General features: G+C 39.9%; 1 protein-coding gene across 2 annotated transcripts in view; it reads right to left on the bottom strand.

Annotated features, from left to right (window-relative positions):
* FILIP1 (filamin A interacting protein 1) overlaps window positions 1-19,347 on the bottom strand; it is a 234,201-nt gene extending 214,854 nt beyond the window's left edge. For both annotated transcript variants that reach the window (XM_077487368.1, XM_077487371.1), the window contains exon 1: window positions 18,896-19,347. The gene's annotated coding sequence lies outside the window, so the exon portion shown is untranslated. The remainder of the gene's footprint in view (window positions 1-18,895) is intronic.
* Between the last annotated feature and the right edge of the window lie 318 nt (window positions 19,348-19,665).

Below are 19,665 nucleotides of genomic sequence, written 5' to 3'. Positions count from 1 at the left end.
CACTGTATGGTCTTGGCCACCATGCTGCAGCTCAGTTTCAGGGTCTTGGCAATCTTCTTATAGCCTAGGCCATCTTTATGTAGAGCAACAATTCTTTTTTTCAGATCCTCAGAGAGTTCTTTGCCATGAGGTGCCATGTTGAACTACCAGTGACCATTATGAGAGAGTGAGAGTGATAACACCAAATTTAACACACCATTCACATCTGAGACCTTGTAACACTAATGAGTCACATGACACTGGGGAGTGAAAATGGCTAATTGGGCCCAATGTGGACATTTTCACTTATGGGTGTACTCACTTTTGTTGCCAGTGGTTTAGACATTAATAGCTGTGTGTTGAGTTATTTTGAGGGGACAAAGCAAATTTACACTGTTATACAAGCTGTACACTCACTCAGTGTAATTTCTTCAGTGTTGTCACATGAAAAGATAGAATAAAATATTTACAAAAATGTGAGGGGTGTACTCACTTTTGTGAGATACTGTATGTGCTTAGGTCAAATTTCATGAATCGGGTTTACATCTACTTTAAGCACTCTCCCTAAGTTAACCTTAACCTAACAGTAAAAATAATCTTCTGATCCTATCACTAACCTAACATTAAAATATAATTCCTTACATTAAAGTAACCCTTGTAACAAAATACTAACATTATCCTGCTATGGTAAAATCTGCAACAAAAGATAATAGCAGTAAAGACCAGGTGCCTATTTCCTGGCTTTGAAAACGAATGACCTGATTGTGGGTGCTTTGCTCTTTCACTATTCAGCACTGATCAATTTTAAGTAAATATGATGAGTCATGTGATCAGGTTTAAAGGTGGAGAAGGTCTAAATCATTAGAACTTTGCTATATGGATTATTTATTGGCTAAGAATCAATCTTAACTCCAATAACTGGTAACAATCTTTAGACATATGAATTTCATTCTACACATTTTATAGGGACCAGGTGAGGTCACAGAGTGTTATAAATTCACAGAGCTATATTAGGTCACTGCTCTCAGTGTTGCTCAATTATTCCTTCTTTGCTACCAAGCATAAAATCACTGGTGGGAAAGCATTATTGGTTATTCAGCAAAATGTAAAAAACATCCAATATGTTGTTTCACAACTACAAATACACTATATTACTAAATGTATTAGGACGCTGGCTTTTACACGCAGATAAACTTTATTGGTCTCCCAGTCTTAGTCCGTAGGGTTCAATACTGAGTTGGCCCACCCTTTGCAGCTATAACAGCTTAAAATCTTCTGTCCAAAAGGTTTAGGAGTGCGTCTATGGGAATGTTTGACTATTCTTCCAGAAGCACATTTGTGAGGTCAGGCACTGATCTTGGACAAGAAGGCCTGGCTTGTAGTCTCCGTTCTAATTCATCTCAAATGTGTTCTATCGGGTTGAGGTCAGGACTCAACCAGTCAAGTTGCTCCACCCCAAACTCGCTCATCCATGTCTTTATGAACCTTGCTTTGTGCATTGGTCCAAACCATTTGGTGGAGGGGGGATTATGGTGGGAGGTTGTTTTTCAGGGGCTGGGCTTGGCCCCTTATTTCCAGTGGAGGGAATTTTTAAGGCGTCAGCATACCAAGACATTTTGGACAATGTCATGCTCCTAACTTTGTGGGAACAGTTTGGGGATGGCCCCTTCCCGTTCCAACATGACTATGCACCAGTGTACAAAGCAAGGTTCATAAAGATACGGATGAGCGAGTTTGGGATCGAGGAACTTGACAAATCTGCACAGAGTCCTGACCTCAACCCGATAGAACAACTTTGAAATGAATTAGAGCAGAAACTGCTAGCCAGGCCTTCTCGTCCATATCAGTGCCTGACCTCACAAATGCGCTTCAGGAAGAATGGTCAAACATTCCCATAGAAACACTCCTAAACCTTGTGGGCAGCCTTCCCAGAAGAGTTGAAGCTGTTAAAGCTGCAATGGGTGGGCCAACTCAATATTGAACCCTGCAAACTAATACTGGGATGCCATTAAAGTTCATGTGCGTGTAAAGGCAGTTGTCCCAATACTTTTGGTAATATAGTGTATGTAAAATAATATGAGAATACCTTCAAAGGCTGATTTTCTTATCATGTAAATGCACTTTTAACTTTTGCATTATTTAAATATTAATGAAACCACTCAACTCTTTGGTCATTGACTAACAGCCATATCCCTTGGCACCTGCTGTATAACTTTTCTGCACACTTATCTAGCAGCAGTATGGTAAGGATTCCTCTGTGGTCATGTCTGGAATGTGAAAGCAAAAACACATTATGAGAACAGCACTTAGAAGAGCAAAATTCTTCATTGCCTTGCATTACTCTCAGCAAGTACAGAATAACATAATGGTACAAAAGAAAGTTTTTTTAAAATGCAGAGTGGTATGGAATTATATGCTAGGTGTTTCCCAATGGATGGATCCACTTCATTTTGCCAAAGTCAATTTGTTATTACATTCATAGGGAGAAAGGAAACTCCCAATGCGTGTGTGTTGTTTTGCACTAACAAACAATGATACATGTTTTGTATTATGTACTAAGAAAGGCATAATATTTGGTTTCTTGGCAACACGTAAATGCTAAATGTGTAGGTATAATTTATTTTATGGTTGCAAAATATTGCAATTTAATACTCATACCTTTGATTTTGAATGTACAACCAACCTGTGAACAAGAGAGCTGTTTTTGTTTATACTATGACATCAGCTTCAATAAAGTGATACTAAGCACACACTGTTTAATGGACATTATCCCTTCTCTTTCTGTATGTGGATAATGGCACTGTAATTATTTTATTTAAAAAGAAAAAACTCTGTTCTAATCAATATACAGCTGTGATATAACCCAGCTCTTTCCCAGCCTGTCTGTATGAAAACAGTGGCAAGAGGAGCTTCTAGCGCTGATCAGACAAAAAAAAAACACCCTTTGGAATAGAGCAAGAATAAATAATATTAATAAAACTATTTAAGTTGTCATACAAATATATATTTAAAATCAAATATTTATTATAGAGCAAGAATAAATAATATTAATAAAGCTATTTAAGTTGTCATACAAATATATATATTTAAAATCAAATATTTATTATTTGTTGGCAATAAATAATATCATCCCCGCCTGTGTCTTACAATAACAGGGAGGTGAAGCCTCCATCAATCAACATGTAATATGCCACCCCTATTGTGTTTAGCTGGTTAATGGGCATGGAGGAGGAGGGAGGGAGTGAGCTGTCATTTCCCACTATGTATACACCCACATGTGGGACTCTATAGTCATATGGGCAGCTCAGATGTAACGGCGAGGAAATGCTAACAGTAGAAATACACTGACAAGTAAGCATATGCACTAGTTCTTAACACTTCTCTGCAAAAATGCAGTGGGGACATGGACAGGAGGAGGAGGTAGAGGACAGCAGGATCAACCGGGTTTTTTTTTTTGCACAATACAGAAAACAACTCTCATAGTGACTGAGTGAGTATGAATAGCGTGTAATACAGCATTTACAGTAATGATAGTTTTTATGATGTGGGTTTAATGACACTTTAAATGCTCAAACAAATGGGGTGTACTTTTTGAAAGTTTAAAGTTGGCTTTATGTAAGTTGTAATGTATTGTCTATGAATGCATATGGATGCCAATTGAAGCATATATTTCATAATGATGCTCTAATTTGAACATGTTAATGTTACTGTTACTAACAATACCATCACACGACCAGGTCCCCCAAAGTCCAGGGAAGCCCTAATCCCATGCCAGAACTAGTTCAATAGCAAGTGCTTTTGAGTAGGGATGAAGTTCAGGTTGGCTCTTACCATGGGTTCAAAGGGAGGTTTGCGGGTTGGAGGTTTGTATCCTCACCAAATTTATTTGCAAATTTGCCATGAAGAATTTTTTTTCAAAATCATAATGCATTGCATTGCCTTTGAACTATGTCCAGCAGAATGGCTAATAAGGGCACTTTAGGATAAGCCATCAAAATCACTATAAAAGGGAGGGGCAACTAGCAGACATAATGTCAGTGTATTGAAAGTTGCCTTTAGGGAAATGATAGGTAAAGCTGCCAAACTGCATAAGAAGAAAATAGAATCAATTAGGAAACTGTACTTTAATTCTGATTGATAGCTGTCTGGGCAATCAACAAATTTGCTGGCTTTTTTATTATTTAACAATGGGAATTTTTTGTCTTGATTTAACTTATTTTGGAGGCTTATTGCTTTGTACTTTGTGTTAAAAGGGCTTTTTTTTTTACGTTTGGGGTGTTCAAAGCTGAGCATTCGCCTGCTAATGATCCTTTCTTCTTATTGTTGCATTTTGTACACACCACAAACCTGCATCATTTAAAGAAAAATAAACTAAGTGCAAGAACAATGTGCACCTAAACCACCTCGCATTATATCAGTCACATTCATTGCACCCCCCATCCCCATAGTAAAAATAAAGGTTAGGCACATTGAGTGGGCCTATTATCCCTGATTTAAACGTTTTTTCTACTGAAAAAAGGAGTGGGCTGCGCTGAAAATTATAGAATACTCAATCAATGAAAATTGAAGTGAAACTATGCAGTTCATAAAATACTAATTATCTCCCCAATATTGCATAAGGATATGTGCAAAACAATCCATATAAATAAAAACAAAATAAATGATCTAAACAGATCTGACCATAAAGATATTATTATCTGAAGTGTATAAATGTGAAAAATTATTCAACTCGAACCATAATGCATCAATAGAAATAATGACTCTACTAAAAGTTCAAAAAAAGTTCATAAAAAAGAGTCCAAAAGAAAAATAGATTCTTCCACAGTGAAGAGAAAGTGAAGTAAATCCAAAAATATGTGTCGAATGTGGAAACCAGCACCTCCACCACAGTACAAGCTGCCGCTTACCAGATGGTAGTGGTTCTTTATTATAAAGAACCACAAAACACAGATGGCTTATTCCCCCAGCCTGGGTTCTTGAATGGATAAGATGATACGAACAGGCTCCCCCAGTTTCGACCCAACACGGATCCAAAGCGTCAGCAAATATAGAAGAATATATAGAAGATAGAACTCGCATAGCGTTTATTAAAGAATAGGAAACAGATTGCGCACTTATATCAAAACATTGTATAAACAGCATATATCAATCAAGCCGGCCGGTCTCGATAAGCACCCGATACTTCCGGGACTTCCATGTGTATCGGTGACGTCAGTGTGTCGCTCCTCCTCCCTACGCGTTTCCTCACTAACAGGACGTGCACATGCTTGGTGCATATTTTACTTGTAGGTAGTATAAGGACAGATCACCTGTTTGACAGGGATAGTGATTAGCAGGAGAGGTTCCAGATGGGTAGGGAAAAGATAGGGAAACACCATTCTTCTTAGAAGACTCTCCATTTGGGTACGGACCAGCCAGGCCACATTCTGCCCTTCAAGACAGAGGCTGTTGGCACATCTAAGACCTGCTTCTGCTGATATATTCTGTAAGTGTTCCCGGTCAGTTGCCTCCCCCCTGGGTTTGTTGTGAATTATTGGATTCTCCATTAATACGGGTTCTGTTCTCTGCAACTGGACTCTGTGGGAGGAGATTCATTAAAACTGGTGCACACAGAATCTAGTGCAGCTGTGCATAGTAACCAATCAGAGTCTAACTTGTTCGATTAAGCTTTGACAATAAAACCTAGTTACTATTCACAGCTGCACCAGATTCTGTGTGCACCAGTTTTAGTAAACCCCCCCCCCCCCCCCCGAGTGTTTACTGTTACGCCACCACATTGCACCTCCCCACAAGTCTGCTGAAAATATGTCCTTAGCAAGAAGATGAACTTTTGACATGTAATTTCACCCTTCTGGTCCGACTTTAATATACACTATATATAAATAGAGAAAGTTCTAGTAATACATAGCAACTATTTGGAATGCATATTTCATCTTGATACCACTGCACTAAGTCATTGATGAGTTCTCATTGCTAGCCTGTTTTTCCTGTTCATGTCTGTTACAGTTTTGTTCGGAAAGTTCATACTGCAACAAGGACAGACCAATAAATTACTTGCTATGATGACCAAAACAATATGAGCCACACAGTACAAATAAACTTGCAAGTATCAGCACAATAGTAAGACAATACAGGCATACCCCACTTTTAAGTACACAATGGTGTTTATTTACAAAAGCTGGAAAGTGCAAAATCAGGCTCACATCTGCATAGAAACAAATGAGTTTCCAGGTTTTATTACCAAAGCTTAATTGAACAAGCTGGGGTTAGAGGCTCATTGGTTTCTATGCAGAACTGAGCCTGATTTTGCACTTTCCAGCTTTAGTAAATAAACCCCATTGTGTACTTAAAAGTGGGGGAAGCCTGTATAGAGGAAATTGTGACTTGTTTTAAACCAAATACACTTGAAAATAGGGTTAGTAGTACTACCAGGTGCTAGATGGGGCTGTGACACAAAGGTTATGTATCCCTAGGTCAAGAACTGCCAACTTGCATTCGACTCATTAACAGCCATGTAAAAGCAAGTGTAGGAACCATTGAATTATATAAACCATACTAAGCAGTGCCAGTTTGCCCCATTCTGCCTGCACTGAAAAACTCATCAGCAATGTCACCGGCATTAGGATAAGCATCTATGTACAGTCTAAAGAATAATCAGCAGAATTTACTAAGGCAGGGGTAAAAGCATCCGGGGCAGCTGTGTGTAGCAACCAATCAGCTTCTTTGTTTTATTTTTAACGCTTAACTGAACAAGCTTAGCCCTTTTGCTGTTGTATGGAGATAGCAGCGGAGGGGTCTACACACATTCTGGGAAGCTGCAGTCACCAGAAGTGTGTGTATATCTGACTGTCAGATTAAAGCAGTCCAGCGGCTGCTTACACACACCGTCATTACTATTTCCCCCACGATATTTACCAGGCTCATTGCGCCTAGGACCATTGTGGCGGTTGCTGCTGTGGAGAGGGAAAGGAGCCCAGCGAATATCCAGTCTCTGTCCTCACCTTCATCTTACTGTTCCAGAAGCAACATGAAAAACATAATTTCTAGGTCCCTGTGTTTCATCAGCTTCATTGGAGAATAGGTGAGAAATCAGGGGTCTTTTAGACCCTTGGTGTCTAATTAAAGAGAACATGCCACCAAAAAAATCATCATATAGGGCATGGGTAGGCAGTCTCAGCCATACAGCTGTTTTGAAACTACAAGTCCCATGATACATTGCAAGACCCTAACAATCTCAGGCATGATTCCTAGAGGCAGAGATATGATGGAATTTGTAGGTTCACCACAGTTGGAGGGCCATGGTTGCCTACCCCTGACATAGGGGGCTTTTTGTCTCCTATATTATGACAAAAAGTAAAAAAAATGTATGCAGATTTTGCAGATTGACTCCTATGTGCCGATTGAAGCAAAATCTTCCAACAATGATCATTAGATTGACTTCTCATGAAAAGGAATAGCCATAGATATATTGAAATTCATCTGGTCCCTGCTGAACTGGACAAATTTGGATCCATCAATGGCCAGCTTTAAGCTAGAAGCTGACTGGTTACTATTCACAGCTGCCCCAGATTTAATTTTCTTCGGTTTTAGTAAATTCCCCTCATTGCATCTACCTATACACTTACACATTATGAACCTATTCAATAAGAACTATTATAAAATGCACTGATAAAGTACAAAGTTTATGAATTAGAATTCACAATTCACTGATGTGAGTATATTAATGTAGCCTACTCAAATTCCCCCCATAGCCCTCACTAAATACTCAACTGAGCCTGAACTCAGTCCAGAGCTGTGCACTTCTGCACCAGCTCTTCTCCCCTCTCCCAGCTCTCAGAGGCTTGGCTGAGAGCAGTGGGAGCCATTGGCTTCTGCTGCTGTCAGTCAAAATCTGTGAGCAGAGAGCGGGGGTCAGGGCTGAGCCAGGCAGTGTGTCTGAACAGACGCAAACAGCCCTGCTTGGAAGTTAGCCTGCATGAGTGACCCCAAAGCCATAGCAAGCAGCTTGCTATGGGGGCACTTAGAAGGGAGGAGAAGCCAGGGGTGCTGGCAGGGGACCCGAGAAGCATTGGTTCCAGGCTGCTTTCTGTAAAAAACATTGCAGAGAACAGGTAAGTATAACATGTTTGTTATTTTAATGAAAAAAAATGTAAGCTTTACAGTCACTTTAACAACCAATATAATGCCTTTTATATACTTTAAGGGACACACAGGAATTAAACTCGCAACTCAATGTTAAATAGCAGAGTGTATTGACAAGTTAAGGTCAGTCAACATAAAGCATAACAATGGAAGACACACAGTCAGGTATACACTGTATACAGGGTTCTTTGTTGTAATTTAAAAACCCAGCATATACTGTAACACCCGACAGTTTCAAATATATTTCCCCTCATAGGATGAGCACAGCAATTGACAAGAGTAGAAATTAATTTGGGGTATGAGAAAAAAAAAAAAAAAGACAAAACCGCGCTGTCTAAAAAAACACAAACGCAATTAGCTGCCTGCACAACGGAAAATCTATGTGGCAAAAGCAATATAAAGTAATGGTCAAGTGCGTGCTGTTAATGAAATATAGGTAAAGTGCTACAACCAATATGGGGTATGGACTAAGCAAGGTTGCCAACCATCTGTAATTTTCTGGACATAAATGGCTGTGGATGGGACAAACTGTCTGTAAAAAAAAAAAAGAAGGCTGGCCTCCCCTGTGGTCTCCAGAGCAGTTTACACTATGAAATCTCCTGCTGTCCCCCGCTGTCAGAATTATTGGTTGCTAAGGCCACCCAGCATCCTAGTAACCATGAAGTGCATGCACGGGCTGGAGGAAGATGTAACTTCCTCTTCCTGTCTAGACTTGCTCCATCTCCCTTCCGCCTTGCAGTGAACTGAGAATGGAAATGGGACAAGTCTGCCCAGACTCTGGAGGGGGACTAGCCAGTTCCCAGAGTTCCTCCTTACATCAGAGTTTGCAAAGTTCTCCCTTACATTGTAAAGAGGAACTCTGACGTAACTCTGACGTAACTCTGATGTAACGGGGCTGTGCAAACTATGATTTAAGGGGAGCAACTCTAATATAAAGAGGAATTCTGCGGGCTCTGATGTAAGGGGGCTCTCAAGACTCTGATGTAAAAGGGAATTCTATGGACCCTGGTGACTATGATGTGATTTGCATGCCACAGAACTTGTTTTTCTGTTTTGTCCTAGGGTGCCCGACTCTTCATAATCCTAGTCATGCTCACATTTTGTCACTCTGTTTTGAGTTTTTAATTGTAAAGCCGGGCAGTGTATTTGTTATAAGTATTGTTAAAGTTTACATATCATTTATACTGCTTAAATTTTGATTGTCTTAGTTTTTAATAGAAGTGTCTGTCATATTTAGCAGTGTCAGTAAAAAAGTGTACTCCATAAGTAATTTTTTCATATTTTGTCAGTTTAAAATAAAGTCATGGGGGGTTGGCAACCCTGGGGCATAGTCACTTGGGAGCTCTCAAAATGAGGGACCAAGCTTAGATCTGTATTAAAAGATCTAAGATCAAATGCAGATAGACCCTCAGATCAAGTAACTTGAATACAGTTCTTAGTGTTGCTCTTCTCCCAGCTAAGTTCGGACCCTTAAACACATTGGTGCGTGTGAATAAGATATGTCTATAGTGAAAGTTGTTATAATCCTGCACCCAGTGGGATGGGCTGGGGAATGGTAGGAATTTTTATGATACAGTTTCAACAAGTTGGATGATGAAGCAGAAGGTAGAGGAACCGTTTGGGCCTAGTTCATCAGAACAGCAGAACACCATGGCAGTTGTATGTACTGAATAGAAGGCACAAATTCCTTGAAAGAAGAACATTATAAACAATTTCAGTATCCAGCATAACTGTGGGTCCAGTTAATGTCCTTGAGCTGACTAGTGGGTAGGATGGTGTAGGCTCTAGCAGTAGGATGCCTCCTTCGCTTCTGCAGAAGGCCTGCGCAGCGGAGATCTGGATCAATAGTTGGGGCAAACTTTGTGTAAGTCTGTGAAGGGATCTGGCAGCTTTCAACACAATAGCGGTCCACTCGCTACTTTTCCTCAGCGAATCGCGAACAACACTCTTCGGAAGCCCTCCGGTTGGTGGCAACCTCCAAGTGCCCAAACATAAATATAGAGAAAGGTCACCTGAACTCGAACCCTACCAACACTCAGTCCTCACTTATACAGAAAATGCAAAAAAGAACTTTGCCCATGGGACTTTTGTGAGTGGTGCTAAAAATAGGTCAAACAAGGTATAAAAAATGTGCAAAGTTTATTACAAAAATATTTAAAATGACTAACAAAAAGACATTAATATAATTTGATTATGATCACATCATCAGTATCCACATACCAAGCATGTAAATACAACGTAACACCCATAATTGGTTGAAGCATGTAATGAACAGTTCATGAAGGCTTAATGCTCTCTATGCGTTTCATGAGACAGCACCCACTTCTTCAAGAAACAGCCCAGAAATAATTTTTTTGTATGGGTATATGTCAATGTTGACCGAATCAAAAATGAACAAAATAGTGTAGATCAAATGGCATGTGTGTATTGCAAACAGGATCACAATACTATGAAAAGGAATCCATAGAGATGGTTCCAACCGGGAGCTGATAGTGTAGGAGGGACCTGGGGGCAGATAACAAAAAAGCTGCAAAAAGCCCCTGCAAGGAGGTGGCCAGCCACAAAGAGGGAACAACATCACAACAACTCAAGAGCATGCAAATAAGTTCAAACCCAACAATAAGCATACCTGCTGTTGTCAGCTTGTGGAAAAAAAAAGACTCCTGCATAGTTTAGTAACATTAATTCTGGTTACACTAACCTGAAATCTTTTTGGATTCATACCTTCATTAGTGTCTGCACTTCCTTTCTGATTATGATAGATCCACCGCACCAAGTGCTTATGACCTTACATGTGTACATTCGCTGTAAACTGTTATATACTGTATAACTAGCTATCTACTGTATATACAATATACACCATATAACACCATATAAACACAAATCTTTTTGATTGTAAGCTTTCACAAGCAGGGCCCTCATACCCCTCTTATCTTAAATTACATTGTAACTGTACTGTCTCCCTTTATTTTGTAAAGCATTGTGCAGACTTTTGCGGCTATATAAATGCTGTATAATAACAATAATATTTACACTGTTGACTGAAAGAACAGGTAATCAGTTGAAACCTGCAGAACTGACAATTCATTCAGCTGTTAAAGGTTATCAGTTGCAGCTGTTTATGCTCCACACTCAGTGTGATAAAATCACAGGTATGTGGGCTGGTATTACCAACAGTTGCACTACAGTTTGCTGACTCTTCCCAGTCTTTACGCCATATTTTAAATATAACAATTTTAACCAATTCAATACATGGCACTTATACCCCATTCCTGCCCAGACCAATTTTCAGCTTTCAGCGCTCTCACACTCGTCATGCACAACTGTACCTAAACAAAATGTGTATTGTGTTTTTTTTTTAACACAAATAGAGCTATCTTTTGGTGGCATTTAGTCACCACTGGGTTTTGTGTTTTTTTTTTTTTTTTAAAGAGCAAAAATGTTGAAAAAAAACAAAACAAATTTTTATAGTTTCTGTTATAAAATTGTGCAAATAAGTAATTTTTGTTCATAAATTTGGGCCACAATTTATACTGCCACATATCTTTGGTAAAAATAACCCAAATTAGTGTATATTATTTGGTCTGTGTGAAAATTATAGAGTCTAAAAGCTATGGGGCAATTCATTAAAAATGTATCACACCTGATGTACTGATGGCCTAGCTCATTTCTAGAGGGCCTAAAATATCAGGACAGTACAAATACCCCCCAAATGACTTTTTGGAAAGTAGACAGTCCAAGGCATTTAGTAAGAGGCATCATGCGTTTTTTGAAGTTGTAATTTTTTCCCACAATTCTTAAAAAAGTAATTCTTTTTTCTTTTTTTTTTTTTTTTACACAAAATTGTCATAATAACAAGTTATTTCTCAAACACAGCATAAGCATACTTCCAATTACGAGATAAAAACAAAGGGATAGGATGCGCTATGGAGTTTGTTATACAGAGAGTATATATAATGTAATGTAGGTAAGAGCAGCCTCTATTTTGTTTCCATCCAAGTGGATGGAACAATGAGATAGGTGAGGAAAAGAAAATAGATGTGGCGCTATACCTTATTAAACTCACTAAATATGGATATCGTAAAAATGTACAAAATTTTCCAGCTTGCTGGCTAATAATTTTAAAATCCAGAATAAAACTAAATGAAATAAGTAATAAAATCAATAAATAATATAGTGTTAAAAATCAATCAATATTAAATAGTGAATACAAAGTGAATATAAATTTAAAGTGAATATAAATTTTCCAGCGTGCTGGTTAATAAATTGAAATAAGGATATAAAATCCACGATAAATTAAATGGCTGAGATAAATAAATAAGTAATTAGTACTATGTTACTAAATTACCATGAATCAATCAATATAAAATAGTGGAATGCAAAAATTACAAATACTAAAAGTGCCTGTGACTGTGATTATGGCGTGACCAATTGAATGGCCATAAAAGGGGGACGGCAAGAACAAATATTCAAAATTATACAGGCGTGAATACAAGTGAAAGAGTAAGTGCAACAAATATATATAACACACTGTGTGAAATTGCAGAACATGCCAAAGTTGCAAAATTAAAAATAAATAAATATATATAAATAAAAATAAAGAAGGAATAAGATTAAGTCCAGAAGGTGAAAAAAATCTTGCGATGAAATATATGTGAAGACGGTGAATGAAATCAAAACAAATCAGATGTGAAAGTCCAATTGAATGAAAATATAAAAAATTAAAATAAAAATGAAAATTTGATGGTGGAAAAGGTCTTCTGTGTATAGGAGAGGAGTGGAGGGAGTACCACATGTGTGAGACCTTTCCACCTGGCCAGGTGTTCTAGGAGCATAAATTATACATCTAATTTTATTCCTACCTATCACATTTTGAAGGTCCTGGAACATCAGGACAGTGGAATTACCCACAAAATGACTCCAATTTGGAAAGCAAATACCCCAAGGCATATATTTTGAGGCCTAATGAGTCTTTTGAACTTGTCATTGTTTTCAAAAAAGTATATGGAAAATGTCGAAAGAAAATTAAAACTTATATTTTTACACAAAGTTGTCAATTTATAAGATTTTTATAACACATAGCATGTACATAGCAAAAATTACACCCCAAAATACATTCTGCTACTCCTCTTGAGTATGGCAATAACACATCTGTGAGACTTTTGCACAGCCTAGCCACATAAGGAGGCCCAACATACAAAGAGCATCGTCAGGCATTCTAGGAGCATAAATACACATTTAGTTTCCTGACAACCTATCACACTTTTGAAGGTCCTGGAACACCAGGACAATGGAATTTCGCACAAAATGACCCCATTTTAAACACCCCAGCTTATATTCTATGAGGCATGGGCTGGTGACAGGTACTCGGGTACTCTGATGAGCTAGTGAAAGGTACTCAGGTACTCTAATGGGCTGGTGACAGGTACCCAGGTACAATGATAGACTGGTGACAGGTACTCGGGTACTCTGATGGGTTGGTGATAGGTACTCAGGTACTCAGATGGGCTGGTGACAGGTACTCTGATGGGCTGGTGACAGGTACTCTGATGATGGTGACAGGTACTCTGATGATGGTGACAGGTACTCTGGGGCTGGTGTGTGGGGCAAATGGGGGAACATCGCTATACTGCAGGTGACAGGTACTCGGATACTCAGATGGGTTGACAGGTACTCTAATGCTGGTGACAGGTACTCTGGGGCTTGTGACAGATACTCTGGGGCTAGTGACAAGTGAGAGGTACTCGGGTACTCTGATGCTGGTGACAGGTACTCTGATGCTGCTGACAGGTAACCTGGGGCTTGTGACAGGTACTCTGGGGCTGGTGTGTGGGGCAATTGGAGGAACATCACTTTACTGCAGGTGACAGGTACTCGGGTACTCTGAAGGGTTGGTGATAGGTACTCAGGTACTCTGTTTGGCTTGTGACAGGTACTCGGGTACTCTGATGGGCTGGTGACAGATACTCTGATGGGCTGGTGACAGGTATTCTGATGGGTTGGTGACAGGTACTCTGATGTGCTGGTGACAAATACTCTGGGGCTGGTGACAGGTACACTTATTCTGGTGACAGGTACTCTGGGGCTGGTGACAGGTACTCTGATGCTAGTGAGAGGTACTCTGGGGCTGGTGACAGGTACTCTGGGGCTGGTGACAGATACAATGGGGCTGGTGACAGACACAATGGGGCTGTTGACAGGTACTCTGATGGGCTATGACAGGTACTCTGAAGGGCTGCAATAGGTACTCTGGTGCTGGTGATAGGTACTCTGATGCTGGTGACAGGTACTCTGATGCTGGTGACAGGTACTCTGGGGCTGGTGACAGGTACTCTGGGGTGGTGACAGGTACTCTGGGTCAGGTGACAGGTACTCTTGTGGGCTGTGACAGGTACTCTGATGGGCTAGTGACAGGTCCTCTTTATTTGTGGGGCAATCTGGGAACAACACTGTACTGCAGCACATTTCTCTTCCAGGGCTCCTCCTCACACACTGAGAAGGAGAACCCAGAAACGGCACTACAGCCGTTTGTTGACATTTGTGATCGGCTGTGATTGGGCGCAGCCGGTCATGTGGTAAAGAGCAAAATTAGGGACACACCCTCATCCCCAATCGGCGGGCTGCACGCCCCCGGTGGCGTGCATGAGCGGCAATTACGAGCACAGCACATGTCACTGGCTGTGATTGGACAAAGATGGTCACATGGTAAAGAGACAATTTTATTGGCTCTTTACCCTGATCAGGGATGGGCTGTGTCCAAGGGACACGCCTCATTCCCGATTGCTGCACTGCATGCCCCTGGGGGCACGCACGAGCGGTGATTACAAGCACAGCACATGTCACTGGCTGTGATTGGACATGGCCGGTCACATGGTAAATACCCAATGTCATTGGCTCTTTACCCTGATTGGGGATGGGCTGTGTCCGAGGGACACGCCTCATCCTCGATCCCTGCAATGCATGCCCCCGGGGGAGGGCACAAGCAGCGATTACAAGCACAACACATATGGCCAGCTGTGATTGGACAAAGCCGGTCAGGTGGTAAAGAGCCATTGTTATTGGCTCTTTACCCTCATCGGGATGGACTGTGTGCCGAGGGATGCGCATCCTTCTTCAATCGCTGCACGATGGGCCCCAGGGGGCCTGCAGGAGCAGCAAGGTCTGGAGGATGTCATATGACATCCACCAGGAGAGAGGAGATGTTTCTGCTTGCGTCATATTACCATGGCCCAGTATGGAAGTGGTTAAAGAATAACTAGAGTTTTGTTGAGAAAAAAAAGCATTTCCCTTGGGGTGATCTATGTACATCGCATGGATTTTAACAAACTTTGTTGCAGATTCCTACCTTTTGTTATTCTGAAGAAATAGCTGTTTGCTTGTCTGTGTCCAAGTGGATGTGAATGGGAGTGATTCATAATTATCAATCAGCTGCTGCACTTGTAGGGTTCTAATGAGGAAAGTGACCCTTTAGATGTGATTTCCCTTTGGAAGCATCTCACCAAAAATTATATTTTTGTTGCACGAGGTGCCAAACATATGACCTACTTCTTAGTGCAGACTTCTGAGGAAATCAGTGAGCCAATCACACAAGCAGGAAATTACATTTCTGGGGGGCATTCTGTACACCATCTGTGTACAGAACGCCTCTAGGTTACCATATTTCATTGCATTTTACAGAAAATTACAGATTTTTTTTACTTGCTATTTTTCCCATGAAAGTGGAGTTACCCTTTTAAATATTTTAAGAATATTTATAAGCAGTATATAAAGCAATTCTGTAAAGCAGCCCATAGTGACAATCAGAGTTATTGAGATAAGAAAACAATAAACTCTGCTATCCTTTATCTATACCTTATAAAATAAACCCAAATATGTTATCTTCATAATGACAGTTGCGTACATCCTCATTTAGATGCCGTGTTAACATTCAGATATGAACATAAACATGTAGGTAGAAAAGATATTGTTTCTACAGGCAAAAGCACATAACATTTTAAAGCGACATGTAAGGATATCCTTATTCTCCAAAAATAATCTATACTCATCTACTACTTAATGGCCTTGTAATCAATTTTTCATGAAATTGTTTCTTACTGTGTTTCTTTGCCTATTTGTAACATTTTCTGTAATCACCCAAACTTTTGCTTTTCCTTCTCACTTCTGTATGTTTGGAATGAGCAGATTACGTTAATTGCGGTCATGTGCAAACTACAAATCCCATAGTCCAAGTCCATAATCCCATTAGGTCCCTAGGCTATGGGAAGAGCAAGAGAGGGTGGCTACATTTCTACAGTGCGACTATGGAGAATGAACGTAGTCACCCTCCAACAGGAAGTATACAGTATATATGCATGTATACACAAAAAAATAGTGAGCTGTACATATTCCATTTTAGGCGGTCCGTGCCCATTCACTTAGTAGGCTCCCTCCACTGCCAAACATGTAACTCTAAATAGATAGGATGAGGCACAGGTACTCTTGATCTTTCTTCTTTTTTTTTTATTTACTCTTGTATAACACAAGGGACATTAGGGGCAAACAACTGTTTTGGGCATCCCGCTGAATTTTAGAAAGGGTAAGGATGCCCGAAACAGTCATTCAAATTTTCTTTGTGCTATGCAAGATTAAATAAAGAATGAGCAAGAGAGTACCTGTGTCTCATATCGTCTATTTGTGTATATATATATATATATATATATATATACAGTATCTCACAAAAGTGAGTACACCCCTCACATTTTTGTAAATATTTTATTCTATCTTTTCATGTGACAACACTGAAGAAATTACACTTTGCTACAATGTAAAGTAGTGAATGTACAGCTTGTATAATAGTGTAAATTTACTGTCCCCTCAAAATAGCTCAACACACAGCCATAAATGTGTAAACCGCTGGCAACAAAAGTAAGTACACCCCTAAGTGAAAATGTTCAAATTGGGCCCAAAGTGTCAATATTTTGTGTGGCCCCATTATTTTCATCAGAGCTTCACAGGTTGCCACTGGAGTCCTTTTTCACTCCTCTATAACGACATCACAGGGCTGGTGGATGTTGGAGACCTTGTACTCCTCCACCTTCCATTTGAGGATGCCCCACAGATGCTCAATAGGGTTTAGGTCTGGAGACATTCTTGGCCCGTCCATCACCTTTACCCTTGGCATCTTTAGTAAGTCAGTGGTCGTCTTGGAGGTGTATTGGGGGTCGTTATGTTGGAATACTGCCCTGCGGCCCAGTCTTGGAAGAGAGAGGATCGTGTTCTGCTTCAGTATCTCACAGTACATGCTGGCATTCATGGTTCCCTCAATAAACTGTAGCTCCCCAGTGCCGGCAGCACCCATGCAGCCCCAGACCATGATACTCCCACCACCATGCTTGATTATAGCCAAGGCACACTTACTTGGTTGCTGCCACACAAGCTTGGCACCATCTGAACCAAATAAGTTTATCTTGGTCTCATCAGACCACAGGACATGGTTCCAGTAATCCATGTCCTTAGTCTGCTTCTCTTCAGCAAACTGTTTTGCAGGCTTTCTTGTGCATCATCTTTAGAAGAGGCTTCCTTCTGGGATGACAGCTATGCAGACCAATTTGATGCAGTGTGCAGCGTATGTTCTGAGCACTGACAGGCTGACCCCCCACCCCCACCCCTTCAACCTCTGCAGCAATGCTGGCAGCACTCATACATCTATTTCCCACAGACAACCTCTGGATATGACGCTGAGCAAGTGCACTTAACTTCTTTGGTTGACCAAGGCGAGGCCTGTTCTGAGTGGAACCCATTCTGTTAAACCACCGTATGGTCTTGGCCACAGTGCTGCAGCTCAATTTCAGGGTCCTGACAATCTTCTTATTGCCTAGGCCATCTTTATGTAGAGCAACAATTCATTTTCTTTTAGATCCTCAGAGAGTTCTTTGCCATGAGGTGCTATGTTGAACTTCCAGTGGCCAGTATGAGAAAGTAAGAGCGATAACACCAAATTTAACACACCTGCTCCCCATTCAGACCCGAGACCATGTAACACCTAACGAGTCACATGACATCGGGGAGGGAAAATGGCTAATTGGGCCCAATTTGGACTTTTTCACTTAGGGGTGTACTCACTTTTGTTGCCAGCGGTTTAGACATTAATGGGCGTGTGTTGAGTTATTTTGAAGGGACAGCAAATTGACACTGTTATGCAAGCTGTACGCTCACTGCTTTACATTGTAGCAAAGTGTCATATCTTCAGTGTTGTCACATTAAAAGATGTAATAAAATATTTACAAAAATATGAGGGATGTACTCACTTTTGTGAGATACTGTATATATATATATATATATATATATATATATATATATATTATATTTTATAAAGGTGGACAGCACCTGTAAGTAGTGCAGTGAATGCTAACAACCAGAGCCCTGCCTCCAGGTACAATATGTAGAAAAAAGTCCAAAGGGGGGCTGCAGTATATGGGAAAAGTATTAAAAAGTAAAAAATAAAAATAAATAAAAAGACAACAAATTGTCAATATCTTGTAATTTTTTTTGATGTTTTCAATAAATATGTTGCAATCTCCCCTTGGACATAAATACTGTATCTATGAACAATAATAAAAATAAATTTATATATATATATATATATATATATATATATATATATACACACACACACTATACACACACACACATTTCTTTAGATAATTGAAATACATTAATATCAATAATTAATAAAATATATACAAAATTAAATATCTGCGTATTTAATATTAAAGTAAAAATTTGTTTGCCTTACCTGGCAGTTTAAACAGAGACCAAAGATGAGTTTGTGACAACAGCGGTTTGGTGAATTTGGGTTCTGGTGACTTTTCTTGAAAAGCAAAGAATGTCTGTCAGAGGGAAGAGTAAACCTGAGTGCTATTTTCCATTGACAGGGTATCCAGCAGACAACCTACACTGCTCTATCAGCTGCTGAGCTGATCTTGTCCAGTAAATGTAGATATCCCAGTCAGTGAAGGAGGAGGTCACACATGCTCCCACCCAGTGTTTTTCGATGAAAGATTTTTTTTTTTCCCCCACCTCAACTGTTGCTAGGTGTTGTTGCAGCTTGGCGGAATGGTTCTGAGATAATGTTTCCTCTCTTTTGGGCTCCTCAGGCTCTGTTAGACTGCAGACTTTGTTGAACAGTCTCTGGTGTGCTAAATTTAACTGGTGTTCTCAGCCAGTCAGGCTTGTCAACAGCTGAGCAGCCTGTAGCATTCTTGTTGCTGTTGTAAAACAGCTCCAAGTTATCTGTGGACTCCCTGTGATACTGCCCAGTGAGCTCACTCACAGTCTTCAAGGAACTATTATTATAACAAAGCACAGTCACGTTATCCCTATCTATGTTCCCTATTAAGAGAGCCTAGGAGCATAGCTCACAGGTTATTTCATAACTCGCTCATGTCAAGCGTCAAATGATTCATTGACACCCTTTTGAATTTAATAAGATACTACAAAAGATTCATTCTATGCCAAACATGCATGACAATCTGTGAGAAAATTGCTTTAAAATTCATTTTATTA

The sequence above is a fragment of the Lithobates pipiens genome, unplaced genomic scaffold, assembly GCF_037356315.1.
Source record: "Lithobates pipiens isolate NorthernLeopardFrog02 unplaced genomic scaffold, aLitPip1_a1.2 Scaffold_18, whole genome shotgun sequence".
NCBI classification, from domain to species: Eukaryota; Metazoa; Chordata; class Amphibia; order Anura; family Ranidae; genus Lithobates; species Lithobates pipiens.
The sequence above is the reverse complement of the archived record's forward strand: the minus strand, read 5'-3'. Positions and strand labels throughout refer to the sequence as shown.